This window comes from Aristolochia californica, unplaced genomic scaffold (genome assembly GCF_029961685.1).
Source record: "Aristolochia californica isolate CCGP_79_NKW_82.1479 unplaced genomic scaffold, dmAriCali1.0.hap1 SCAF_8, whole genome shotgun sequence".
Classification (NCBI taxonomy): Eukaryota; Viridiplantae; Streptophyta; class Magnoliopsida; order Piperales; family Aristolochiaceae; genus Aristolochia; species Aristolochia californica.
In genome coordinates this window covers 7,401,381-7,415,007 of record NW_027182279.1, presented here as the reverse complement: position 1 = coordinate 7,415,007, position 13,627 = coordinate 7,401,381, and the positions used below count along the sequence as shown (strand labels likewise).

At 42.0% G+C, this 13,627-nt stretch overlaps 1 pseudogene; it reads left to right on the top strand.

Moving 5' to 3' along the window:
• Positions 1-774: 774 nt before the first annotated feature.
• Positions 775-11,920, top strand: LOC137938245 (mitogen-activated protein kinase kinase 5-like; annotated as a pseudogene).
• The last annotated feature ends 1,707 nt before the right edge of the window (positions 11,921-13,627 follow it).

Here is a 13,627-nt window from a genome sequence, read left to right as displayed (position 1 = left end):
AAATGGACTGCAAGAGTCGGTAGAGAAGATCAGGCACAGGTAAGGGGAGAACGGAGAGCCGGAGCCAGAAAAATTGTTGAGTAAAAGTGAATTCATTGGTCTCATAAAGTGAATTCACTTTCACTCGTTTTTTTACTAAAACAAGTGAAAATAAATTACCTATGTAATTCACTTTCACTCCCCAATTTCATAGTGCACTGAAGCTCTTTGTGCCACTTTCCCAATGAAAGAAAATCCAGTTTCACTTACAGAGTGCGCTAACAAGCCCTTAAGTGACTTCCATCGCACTGAGAAGTTTACTTTTGTGGATTGATACAAGTATAATGGTAACTATTGCCAGTGGAGAAGGATGAGACTACAATAGGTTAAAAAGGAGTTCTTTTTCCTCCAAATATTCGGAAGGAATAGGATAATAAAATAGATATCAAATATCCAAATCAAGTAATGAAATCATCTAATTCACGTAACTCTTAACTGTGATAAATTATGATTTTTTTTTTTTAACTTTATGACTTGAATATAAAAGAGTGGTAATGCTGGGAATTATTCTTTATTTTATTTTATTTTTCCATAGAATCAATAGAATTTAATGATGGAAGTATACATTAATAGTATAGCTTATGAATCTGAAACCCACTAAATATAAGTAATTTCAATATATATTAAGATTAATTTCAGTAATTAACCATAAAGAAGGACAAACATTCTCAATCAATTTAATTCTATCCAACCAGAACAACACAGTTCAAATGTGTTAGTAATCAGTAAATTCTAACCATCCAGCGCCAGATTTGCCGCGAGATCGAAATTCTTCGCACGGCAGATAACCCTCATATTGTCCTCCGATGCCACGGTATGTTCGACAACACTGGAGAGATCCAAGTCTTGTTGGAGTTCATGGATGGGGTTCTCTTGACTGTCGTCGCCTCCTTGAGCCGCTTCCTTCCGATGCAGCGTGAAAGATCCTTCAAGGACTCGCATATCTCCACCGCCGCAAGATGGTTCATAGGGATATTAAACCCTCCAACCTTCTCGTTAATAACCAAAACTAGGTCAAGATCGTCGACATGGGGGTCACTCGTATTTTGGCAAAGACTATGGACCCCAGCAGCTACTCTATTGGGACAATCGCGTAAATGAGTTCGGGATACACATGGGATATCTGGAGTGCTTCTTGAGTGGTTCTTGGGGAGATTCCCGTTTTTTTCTGGAATCGATCGATAAGGCGATTGGGCTAGTTTCATGTGTGCTATTTGTTATTCGCCACCACCGACGGCGTCAAAGGAGTTCCGAAGCTTCATCGATTCTTGTCTCCAGAAAAATCCAGGCAAACGGGGGACCGCGGCGCAACTATTAACCCTCCCCTTCGTAACCCATGCGACAAGCCCACAACTGCCTCATCCTAATTCTTGCTCCGGCACTTCTTCCCATTCATTAGCTCATGGGTGTTTAGAGGCCTTTCTTGTTCAATGGGAGGGTCTTTACTTTCTTCCACTTATTTTATTTTAATTTTTACATAGTTATGCTTCGTCTCTTTTCTTCGTTTATTTCAATTGTGTTTTTAGGGTTGTTTGATGGTTCTCTCTCTCACTATTTTGAAAGATTGGATTGATTGAGTAGGCATAAATTATTTGCTCTTTAATTATGATCATATATACCAAAAAACAGACACCCATGAATGTTCTCCTTTGGAAGAGGCATAGCATAATCAATTTTTGTACATCAACAATCAAACTTTTCAAGTATGGATTTGACGTGGATCTTTTGAAGCTGGAGAGTAATTAAAATAAAAAATGGATAATTATAACGTATTGGTTGAGACCTACTCTATACTCATGTACGCAAGTATCTTAGAGGAATTGTAGTGGTCTGTGCCAAGATGTGACTGACCTCGAAGTTGACATTCTACATCTGGTTTTGGTTGTTGAGATTCGATGGTTTATCAAATTGATGAACTATTTTACGACGGTGGACATAAGTGAATCTGTTAAAAGAATCTAACAAAGCATGTTCAAGAGGGGCACATGAAAAATAAGGGAAGAGGTGCAATTGGAGACTCATCTAGCTAAATTCATGATTTTTTGGCTCAAAGAGGTCATTGCAGCGCAACTAAAGCTGAAAAGAAAGCATGCTCACAAGAATATGAAGATGAATACTCAAAACTACTCTAGTCTAGTGGTGGTAGAAGGAAACTTAGCCTAGTAGTTAAATTGTTCTATATTTGGGGATTCCACTCTTCTTAATGAATTATTTCATCTTCTCTTCCTGATTGTATGTTGCATCTTACATTATATTAATAAATTCTACTTCTAATCATGCAGACGTCAGTTTATTGTGGAAGGTAATTCTTATACTTACATAAACTGGTGTAGTAAGGGAACTAATCCCCACTGGACATTACTTCATCCGGTCAATTAGATTCATCCAACTTAATCGAGTCTATATTTATGTTTCAGTGATTTCCTTTAACAACAATTTTGGCCTTTTATTTTTTTTAAATGGAGTTATTTAGGTTTTTTGTTGATGAAAAAAGTCTTTGTTATATGTCATTAGACTATCTCTCAAAAGAAAGTGATGTGTGTGACTTGAGCCTTTGGTTAATGGTTACATCGGGGCTTTCTAGTAGGTTGAAACGAAAGCACGAGAATGAAGATGAATATTCAAAACATCACTAGTCTAGTGGTGGTAGAAGGAGACTTAGCCTAGTAGTTAATTGGTTCTATATTTGGATATTCTACTCTTTTTAATGAATGATTTCATCTTATCTTCCTGATTGTAAGTTATATCTTACATTATATTATTAAATTCTACTTCTCTTCATGCAGATGGAGTAATTTTGGTCTTTTGTTCATGAAAAAATCTTTGTTATATGTCATTAAAGTATCTCTCAAAAGACAGTGATCACATTAGGGCTTTCTAGTATAATCTTTAGGATTCAAGTTTCACCATGGTGAGGATGGATTCACATACAAGTCTCACCATGGAAAAGATAGATTTCACATTCAAGAAAAAGAGAATTGAATTTTACAGTTTAAAATGACATTATAGACACAAAATATCTCTGATGTACCCATAGTAACTCCGATGGTTGAGACCAACTCTAGACTCATGTACGCAATTATCACAGAGGAATTGCAGTGGCATGTGCCAAGATGTGACTGACCTCGAAGTTGACATTCATCATCTAGATTTGATCTAGTTTTGGATGTTGAGATTCGATGGTTTAACAAATTGATGAACAATCTTACGATAGTTGACATAGGTGAATCCATTTAAAGAATCTGACACAATATGTTATAGAATGACACTTGACAAACTAGGGAAGAGGCTTCCTCTGGCTGAAATTGAAATTTCAGAACAAATCCATGGGTGACCCAAGCCCAACTGGAGTTGGTGGTGCAATTGGAGACTCATCTAGCCAAACGCAAGATTTTTTGGGCTCAAAGAAGCCATTCCAATGCAACTAAAGATGAAATAAAAGCAAAACTCATTGGCATGAAGATAAATATTTAGAACTTCTCTAGCCCAGTGGTGGTACAAGGAGACTTGGCGTAGTACTTAATTGGTTCTATATTTGGAGATTCCACTCTTCTCAATGAATGATGTCATCTTCTCTTCCTGATTGTATATTGTATCTTACATTATATTAATAAATTATGTTTCTCTTCATGTAGATGTCCAACCACTCATTAACGGCTTATTATGGAAGGTGATTCATATACTTTCATAAGTTGGTGTGGTAAGGGAAACGATCCCCACTGGACATTACGTCGTCTAGTCAAAGAGATTCATCTAACTTAATCAAGTATGTATTTATGCTTCAGTGATTTCCTTCAAAAGTAATTTTGGCATTTTATTCATAAAAAAATAATTGTTATACGTCATTATAGTAACTCTCAGAAGAAAGTGGTGTGTGTGACTTGAGCCATTGGTTAATGGTCTCACTAAGGCTTTTGACTATGATGTCTTGCAATCAAGTATCACCATGGAAAGGGTGGATTTCACATTCAAGAAAAAGAGAATTTAAGTGTACAATTTAAAATGACATTATAAACTCCAAATATCTTTGAAGTACCAATGGTAACTCCGATGGTTGAGACCTACTCCGGACTCATGTACGCAATTATCTCAAACGAATTGTAGTGGTCTGTGTCAAGATGCAACTGACCTCAAAGTTGACATTCTTCATCTAGTATTGATCTGGTTTTGGTTGTTGAGATTCGATGGTTTAGCAAATTGATGAACAATCTTACAGTGGTGGACATAGGTCAAACTGTTTAAGGAATCTGACACATAATAGAGAGGCGCACCTGACAAACTAGAGAAGAGGCTACCTCTGGCTGAAATTGAACTTAGAGCAAATCCATCGCTCCAAACCAACTGGAATTGGTGGTGCAATTCGAGACTCATCTAACCAAACGAATGATTTTTTTGGCTAAAAAAGGTCATTGCAAGGCAACCAAAGTTGAAATCAAATCACAGCTCACAGGAATGAAGATGAATACTCAAAAATTCACTAGTCTAGTGGTGGTAGAAGGAGACTTGGTCTAGTAGTTAATTGATCCTATATTTGGGGATTCCACTCTTCTTCATGGATGATTTCATCTTCTCTCCCGGATTGTATGTTATCTTAAATTATATTAATAAATTCTGCTTCTCTTCATGCAGATGTCCAACTACTCATTAATGGCCTATTGTGGAAGGTGATTCATATACTTTCATAAGCTAGTGTAGTAAGGGAAATCATCACCACTGGACATTACTTCAACTGGTCAAACAGATTCATCCAACTTAATCGAGTACGTAATTATGTTTCAGTGATTACTTCAGCTATAATTTTGGCCTTTTATTTTTTTTAAATGGAGTAATTTTGGTCTTTTGTTCATAAAAAAAATCTTTTTTATATGTCATTAGAGTATCTCTCAAAATAAAGTGATGTATGTGACTTGAGCCATTGGTTAATGGTCACACCGGGGCTTTCTAGTATGATGTCCTGCATTCAAGTCACGCCATGGAATGATTTCACATTCAAGAAAAAGAGAATTGAAGTGAATAGTTTAAAATAACATTATAGACTCCATATATCTCTAAAGTACCAATGGAAACTCTGATGGTTGAGACCTACTCCAGACTTGTGTACGCAATTATCTTAGAGGAATTGTTGTGGTCTGTATCAAGATGCGACTGACCTCAAAATTGTCATTCTCCATATGGTATTGATATTGTTTTGGTTGTTGAGATTCATGGTTTAGCAAATTGATGAAAAATCCAACGATGGTGGACATAGGTGAATCCATTTAAAGAATCTGACATAGCATGTTAGAGAGGGAAACCTGACAAACTCGGGAAGAGGCTACCTCTGGCTGAAATTGAACTTTGAGAATAGATCCATGGGTAACCCCAGCCCAACTGGTGTTGGTAGCACAATTAGAGACTCACCTAGCCAAACACATATTTTTTTTGGCTCAAAGAAGTCATTGCAGCGCAACTGAAGCTGAAACACCTAATGGGAATGAAGATAAATACTCAGAACTTCTCTAGTCTAGTGGTGGTAGAAGGAGACTTAGCCTAGTAGTTAATTGGTTCTATATTTGGAGATTTCACTCTTCTTCATGAAATGTTGTATCTTACATTATATTAATAAATTTTGATTATCTTCATGCAAATGTCCAACCACTTATTAACGGTTTATTGCAGAAGGTGATTCATATACTTTCATAAGTTGGTGTACTAAGGGAATTGATCCCCATTGGACATTACTTCAGCTGGCCAAGGTGATTCATTCAACTTAATCGATTAGGTATTTCTGTTACAGTGATTTCCTTTAGCGGTAATTTTGGCCTTTTATTTTTTTAAATGGAGTAATTGTGATATTTTGTTCATGAAAAAACTTTGTTATATGTCATTAGAGTATCTCTCAAAAGAAAGCGATGCATGTGACTTGAGCCTTTGGTTAATGGTCACACTAGGGCTTTCTAGTATGATGTCCTACATTCAAAACTCACCATGGAAATGGTGGATTTCACATTCAAGAAAAAGAGAATTGAAGTGAACAATTAAAAATAACTTTATAAACTCCAAATATCTCTGATGGTTAAGACCTAGTCCAGATTCATGTATGCAATTATCTCAGAGGAATTGCAGTCGTCTGTGCCAAGATGCGACTGTCCTCAAACTTGACATTCTTCATCTGGTTTTGATTTTGTTTTGGTTGTTGAGATTCAATGGTTTAACAAATTGATGAACAATCTTACAATGGTGGGTTAGAGAGGGGAACCTGATATACTCTGGCTGAAATTAAACTTTGAGAACATATCCATAGGTAACCCCAACCCAAATGGAGTTGGTGGTGCAATTTGAGACTCATGTAGCCAAACATTATTTTTTCGACCCAACGAGGTCATTGCAGCAAGGAAGCAAGGATCTAATTATAATAAAGTGATGGGTGCGGTGATGACGACACGATGTCTCGAGGAACAGAGTACGCTGCACCGACAACAGGCCCGTCAACTCTCAACCCCCGACGTTGTCGCCTCCTTCACCCACATCTTCATGTGGGACATGCCTCAGACAACAACGAAAATCAGATGCGACCCAACAACAGCATGGCGACCCGACCGAAGCCAAGAAGAAACCAACCCGGGTTGGCAAACTATTGTCAGCCGTACCTCGAGTTGAAGAATAAGGTTAGAGGATTCTGTCTTCGACTTCAGAAACGAAAAATCTTGTGTCTCACTTCGGCGATCGCCAGAGAGGAATGGGGAAGCCATCTGTATCCTCTCCCCCTCCGGGATGAAGAAATCCTTCATCTCCCTTCCAGTTTGTGCCATTGAAGCTTTCATTTCTATTCTCGACAAGGTTATGGAAGCCAGGACGGGCTGGAGCTTCATAGGATCGCTCCTCACCGGCGATCTGGAGTTCCACCTCCACACACAGTACCACGGCGGCATTCTGAAGAGCTCCATCACACAATGACGGGTAACGACGATAATGGGTGTGATTTTTCTACCTCAAAGCTCCGACTCTGGTTTCGGCTGGACAAAATAATGTAAATCCTAAAAGAAAACTTCGACTAACGACCGCCGCAGCCCCCCTTCTCATTCTTCATCATAGGAACCATATCTCACTTACTCTCCCGACCCAAGCCCTAACCGAGGGAGTCAATCGGCTCTCCAGGGCTGCAGTTATCTCTGCTCGCCCCACCTGCAACTCGGGCCAACAGATCGGAGACTGGATAAGCGGTATAGCTCCAGTGCTCCAAATCCAGACTATCACCCATATCCGGGATAGCCAGTGGCTTTTAGCCTTCAAATCGGCTGAAGATCGACAACAACTGTAGAACATCCAAAATGAAAGGGGATCCCCAATATTGCGTTTGGAGAACTGGGCACTTGCCACTACAAATTCCCTGACGGGCTAGTGGGTGGTTGCTCGGGGCATCCCTGACAAACTCCGGTCATACCCTTGAATCTCCAGTTGTTGCACTCAAGTCATAGACACCATGGGACGTGCGCAAGGCATGTCAAGAGGATTAACTCGCCCAATATAGGCAGATGATTTACCATTACCACCTGCCAAGTGCCGAAGATATCCTGGTGAAGCCCCAATTGAAGGTCAATCTTCTGAAAAATCATCATCTACACTTGCCAAGAGAACCTGCAGTGCAAAAGAACACTCTGAACTGTCTAATCACACACACCAAAGAAATGACAGGTGCGATCATGAGCAGTGAAACCTCTTTTGTGGAGATTACGAGAAGTGAGAATCTACTCTTTGATGGTAGTCCTAATAAAGGACTTGATCTTGCTAGGCATGGAAAGCTTCCATGCCAAATTCACCTTATGCTAAGGCAAGACGAAATCATATTCTCTTATGTGAGAATAGGTGGAGGCAACAATAAAAAGACCATTGATGTTGGGGTTCCATGTTAATTTATCAGTCGCATGCTCCCGGATAGTAATGTTGCTGAGCTTGGAGAGGAGAGAGCAAAAATATGTGGCTTCCTCATCATTTATCCCCCGGTGGAATGGAAGAGTCCATGATTGGTCACTCCAAGAGTCTACCACTGAGCAGGAAAGGTCTTTAGCCACCATAGAGAGCCTCGGGAAGTTCTCTGAGAGAGCTCAGGGGGCGCACCACTCGTCCGACCAAAAGAGGAGCGTCCTCTCATTTCCAGTGTAAAAAGATGTTGCAACCCTGAAGGTTGGGAGTAGCTTGTAGACCGATTTCCAAATCAGGGATAAGATACGAGCAACGCCTTTTCTCCACCAATACTTGGAAAACTAAAGATAGAACCTGACCATATCCTTTCCTCGGTTGTGGTCTTTGACATTGAAGTTCCATATTCATTTCAGCATTAGGGCTTTGTTAATCTCCTTCGTAGGCTGGATGCCTAACCTACCCCTATTGCGATGTAAACATATTTCCTTCTAGCTAACCAGATGGTATTTGAAGGTGTCTTCTGATCCTCTCCCGGGAAAGCACAGACGAATGAAGTCAATCTTGGAGCAAACTGAACCCGAACATTGCATGAATGATAAGAGATAGTTTGGCAACGCTGTCAAGCAAGACTTGAGAAGAGTGAGTCGTCGTGCTATGGATAGAAGTTTGCCCCTCCAAGTGGTTAATCTCTTCTCGAATTTCTCAATACAAGGGGACCATAGCACTGCCGAAGGCTGAGAGTCAAATAGTAGGAGACTCAGATATGTAGCTGGCATGTTCTCTAACGCGTACCCCAGGTAGTTTGCCATACCAAAAAGCACAAAGGTGTTGATGTGGTAGCCAAAGAGAGTGGTTTTCTTCCAATTAATATTCTCCCTAGAAATCAACTCAAATAAACCCAAAATTGCACGCAAGTTTTTTATCTAATCCATGGTGCCAACCGCAAAACAAATGGTGTCATTTGAAAAATAGAGGATCAGAATACTCAAGGTCGTGCAGTTTATCGTGGGGAGAAGTCATCCCAAATTCTTGGCCGAGTAGATTAAGGAAGAGAGGTATTCTGCCACTACATTGAAGAACAAGGGGAATCAAGAGTCTCTATGTCTGATTCCCCTGGATCCCTTAAAATAGCCGCAAACAGTTCCATTGAGAAGAACGGAGTAGCTGGTAGAGGAAATACAACTTTGGATCTAGAAACGCCACTTTTCACCAAATCCCATCTTTCCTAGGAGTGTCCAGAAGCTTCCAATTAACTTTGTCAAAATCTTTCTCAAAGTCTAACTTGAGAATGAATTTAGGGAGCTTCAAAGCCTTGAAGTGGTGGATGAGCTCGTGACACACCATGGCCAAATCTAAGATGTTCTTTCCCTTCAGGAAAGCACTCTGACTGTGATGAATAGCTATCAGAAGAACCGCATGGAGGCGATTAGCTAGGAGACCCGCTATCACCTTGTAGGTACTGATGGTGAGACTGATAGGTCAGAAATCTGAAGGGAGCTTTGCCCCTTCTTTTTTACGGATAAGGGTATTGAAGGAAGCTTTGATACTATTGTACTCGATGGCATGATGATAGGAGTGGAACATATGGGCCACGTCTTCACTGATGAGGGGCAAGCATTGACGATAAAATTCACCATTAAAGCCATCTAGTTTCGGAGCATGATCTAGAGGGAGACCCAAGACTACTTTTTCAATTTCGTGGCTAGAAAAGGGGAGCTCAATGAGGCTGGCTGCCACCGATAGAATAGCCTGAATATTGACCCTCTGAAAGAAAGGGTGAACTGGTTGGCATTCGGAATATAGATTTTCAAAAAAGTTCACCAATGAGTCAGAGATAAGGGATTGCTTTGATGTGGTCTCACCATTGACACTGGACGAAGTGAAGCTATTGGCTCTTCTCCAGGTTGAAATAACGGCACAGAAGAACATGGTATTTGCATCTCCTTCTGAGAGCCACTTGAAGCGAGCACGCTACTTCTAGTGCATGAGATCTCTATGGGAGAATGATTGCAGTTGCGCTGAGAGGGCATCTCTCTTTTTTTTTTTTTTGAGTAAAAAGGTGTGTATATATTGCAAGAGGAAAAGGAAAAGAGTACAATACCGGGCTAAAAAATACCTTCCTCCATAGCAAGATGTTGGAGGGAAAACACCTAATTTAGCCTGTATATCTACTACGTGATTAGCGGATCTAGGAATGTATTTCCAATTACATAGCAAATGAGAAATTAAATTACAGATATCCTCGAACAAATCCCAATGACAACAAGGAGGTTTAGACAACTTCTTGTACCAATTGATGACGACTTTTGAGTCTCCTTCTACGCAAAGAGGGCCCACCAGTCGTTGCTTGAAAAGTTTTAAACTATTATACAGCCCAAAAAGCTCAGCAGTAGTTGAGTCAGATACTCCAATCGGCCCAGCAAATGAAAGAAGAAGATTCACATTCTCGTCATGGATGACACCTCCAAATCCGACAAGCTCAGGGCAGCCAAAAGTGCCACCGTCAAAATTTAATTTGAAATGTCCCATTGGAGGGCATATCTCTGAGCCGCTTTAACTGAAGAGAGGCCTCTAGACTCCTCCACTGAGCCTAAAGAAGCAATCTGGGCAAGGGCAAAGACTCTCTCTGTCGAGGTGGAGGCCTTTCTCGCAGAGACCCAGGAGCGTAGCAGTGGCTTCAGCAACTTAAGCTTAACTGGGAAGGACCAGCCACTTGGACCAGCAACAACAATCCTCTGCCAGAAGGATTGGATAGAAGTGTCAAAAGAAGGATCCACCATCCAAGCATTGTTGAATCTGAACAAGGGGGTAGGCAACTGCCCAAGTGAGTATCAACCATGATCGGCCAATGATCTGATACTACTCTATTGAGAACTTTGCTGGTGGCATTGTTGTAGAGCTGGAGCCAGTCAATATTGGCTAATAACCAATCGAGCTTAGACAGGACGTGGGGTTGTCTTCCATTAGACCATGTAAAGGTCTTTCCAGATAAGAGCGATCTCATCCAGGTCCCAGTAGCCAATAAAGTCCATGAATAGCCTCATGGAGGTTGTGATTCTTGGAGGAGGAGGGGACTTCGCATGGTAGAAGCGGGTAACGTTGAAGTCAGCTACTAGCATTAGGGGGATATGCCATTTTTGACAAACTATCATGAGGTCATCCCAAAAGAGATGTTACTCGTTGTGCCTGGTTGGCCCGTAGACTCCCATGAGACACCAAATGTTTCCCGAGCCTTTTTTTCTCTCAGCTTGACTTCAAGGGAATAGGTGCCACAACATCTGTTTAGCACCTCGATAGTACTAGTGTCCCATAAAAGAAGGATGCCTCTTGCCGAGCCCACAATATCCACAGAAGCCCAATCGAACTCCTTGAGGAGCCACAACTCACAAATATTGCCAAGGGGGAGAAAAGCTGCCTTGGTCTCTTGAAGCACAACTATGTTTGCTTTGGTAGAGGCAAGTAGACTGCTAATAGATGCGCAACACCACATTGACCCAAATCCACGAACATTCCAAGAGAGAAAAATCATTGATCATTCATTTTCTTCTTTGACTTCTCAGATGGGTGGTTGTCTCTCGGGAGAGACTCTTTGAAGATGGTGCCCATCACCTTGGCAAGTTCCACAATCTGGGCCCAGGTTTTTGGGTCATATTTATGTTGCTCTAACTGGAGAGCTCCACAAATCGCTGAGATCTTTCACCTAGTTCCGAAAAGACGAAACCCCCAGTTTCAGGATTGCGGGGGAAGCGAGTTTGAGCATTGGGTTCTCCCTAAAGAAGTTGCTGCGGTTGGCCTCTATTACGGCACTAATATGTGGCAAGGGGAGGAGAGAAGTTCTGGGTTCTGCCCTGAAGAGCACACTCACTGGTCCCTGATTAGGCGTTGGATTGATAGTTCAAAGGATGGGGATTTCTTAGAGGTGGAGGGGGAGAGTCCATTCTCTGAGGAGCGGCTTGAGGAGTGTGGGGCTGCGGTTTAGAGGGGAGGTTGCATGTGGAGGTCTCAATGGGGGGGGGGGGGGGGGGGGGGGGGGGGGGGGGGGGGGGGGGGGGGGGTAGGGTGGGGGGGGAGGAATTCGGGGGTGAGGTTATTTCTAGAGTAAGGCGGGGGGATGGATGGCAGCTAAGGGTTGGCATATTCTGACGGGAATAATTTCTAGGGTGGACTTGGACGGGTGGCAGGGCATAGGTGGGAAGGAATGTCGGGGTTCAGTGAAAATGGCTTCAGTGTCAGCTGCAAAGCTGCCTGGGAGCAAGTGAATCTACTGGGGAGGGCAGAGAGACCAGAGATGCTACTCCCAATGCATTGTTTGGCTGAGGGGCATCTCGAGGCTCAACTATGGTGCTGGAGATCACACTTCTGAAGTCCTCCATTGAGGCAAAATGGATACGAATCCAGAATTGGGCCTTATCCACCATAATGCATAAAAAATAATACCCGTCAAAAGGACGAAGAGGATTGATGAGAATTTGAGCCACATCAAGATTGTGTCAGTGCTCGATGATGGGTCCAAGGCTATGATGGAGCCAAACTCAAAGATGATTCTTGAGAATACCGCATTTTGCCACAGTTCTACAGGAAGGCAGGTGACAATAGCCCATTGGCCGTACTGATTGGAAGGTGTTGGGGGGAGCCACTCCGAGATCCCGGTGATGCCTAAGAGGGTTTGGAGTGTGAAAGCAAGAGTCACAGAAGACTCCTGCTAGGTTTCGAAATGAACAAGCCAAGCTTGGGAGCAAAGATAGGAGATTCTGGGTATGTAGGGGAGGTAGAGTTCTTCACTCGGCCACTGAAGGATACAATGTGGGGGTGTGCGGATTACGATGGAGCGGGCCAAGATTTATCATCCTTCACGAAGGATGTTTGGGGGGATTTTTATGTTTTTGGAAGTTCCTACGTGAAGGGGAGGATGCTGAAACGCCAAGAGGGGGGTGATGTTATGGACTCAATAGCATCACGAGTTACCACCAAGCGCAGGAATTAATTAATGTGGTTTTCAACTTTCATGTAATTGACTTTGGTTTGGTTTGGTTTAGAATTTATTTGGCTTGAACCAGTGACCCAAGGGTCTGAATTGTATTTGGCTTCCTCAACCCTATTTAAGGGGACGACTAGGTTAATGAAAGCTAGCAATTGAGTTATAATTTAGCCTAGAGTAATTTAGTTAACAGGTCGAGAGCTCCTTCAAGCTCTCCCCCATTTTTCCCCAATTCCCCTTTCCAAAATTCTTCCTCATCACTCCATCAATCTACCTCAACGTCAAGCAAGCAATGGAAGGAAGAGAAGAGAGGGAGGTGACAAGATCCATGGCTCGTGAGGATCCTAACAACATGGTATCAGACAGGTCCACCCTCTGCGACTCCTCTTCTCCAGAGGACATACGTCAAGTGCTTTCAGATCTTCAACAAAGATCCACTCTTCAAGGTGCTGAAATTACTAACATCCATAATACATTGAACACGCTAGAATCCTCTCTCTAAACCGTCATCCGCCAACTTGCTGCAACTCAATCGCCAACGCCACCACCAGTCACCAACTTTCAACCACAGACAGCAAATCACCCACACTTCACGCCACCACCATCCCCACCACTGCGCCAACAACCTGTTCCCATGGCTACTCAAGCACAGGGACCAATTACGGTTCCCAGGTATTTTAAACTCAACTTTCCTACATATGATGGATC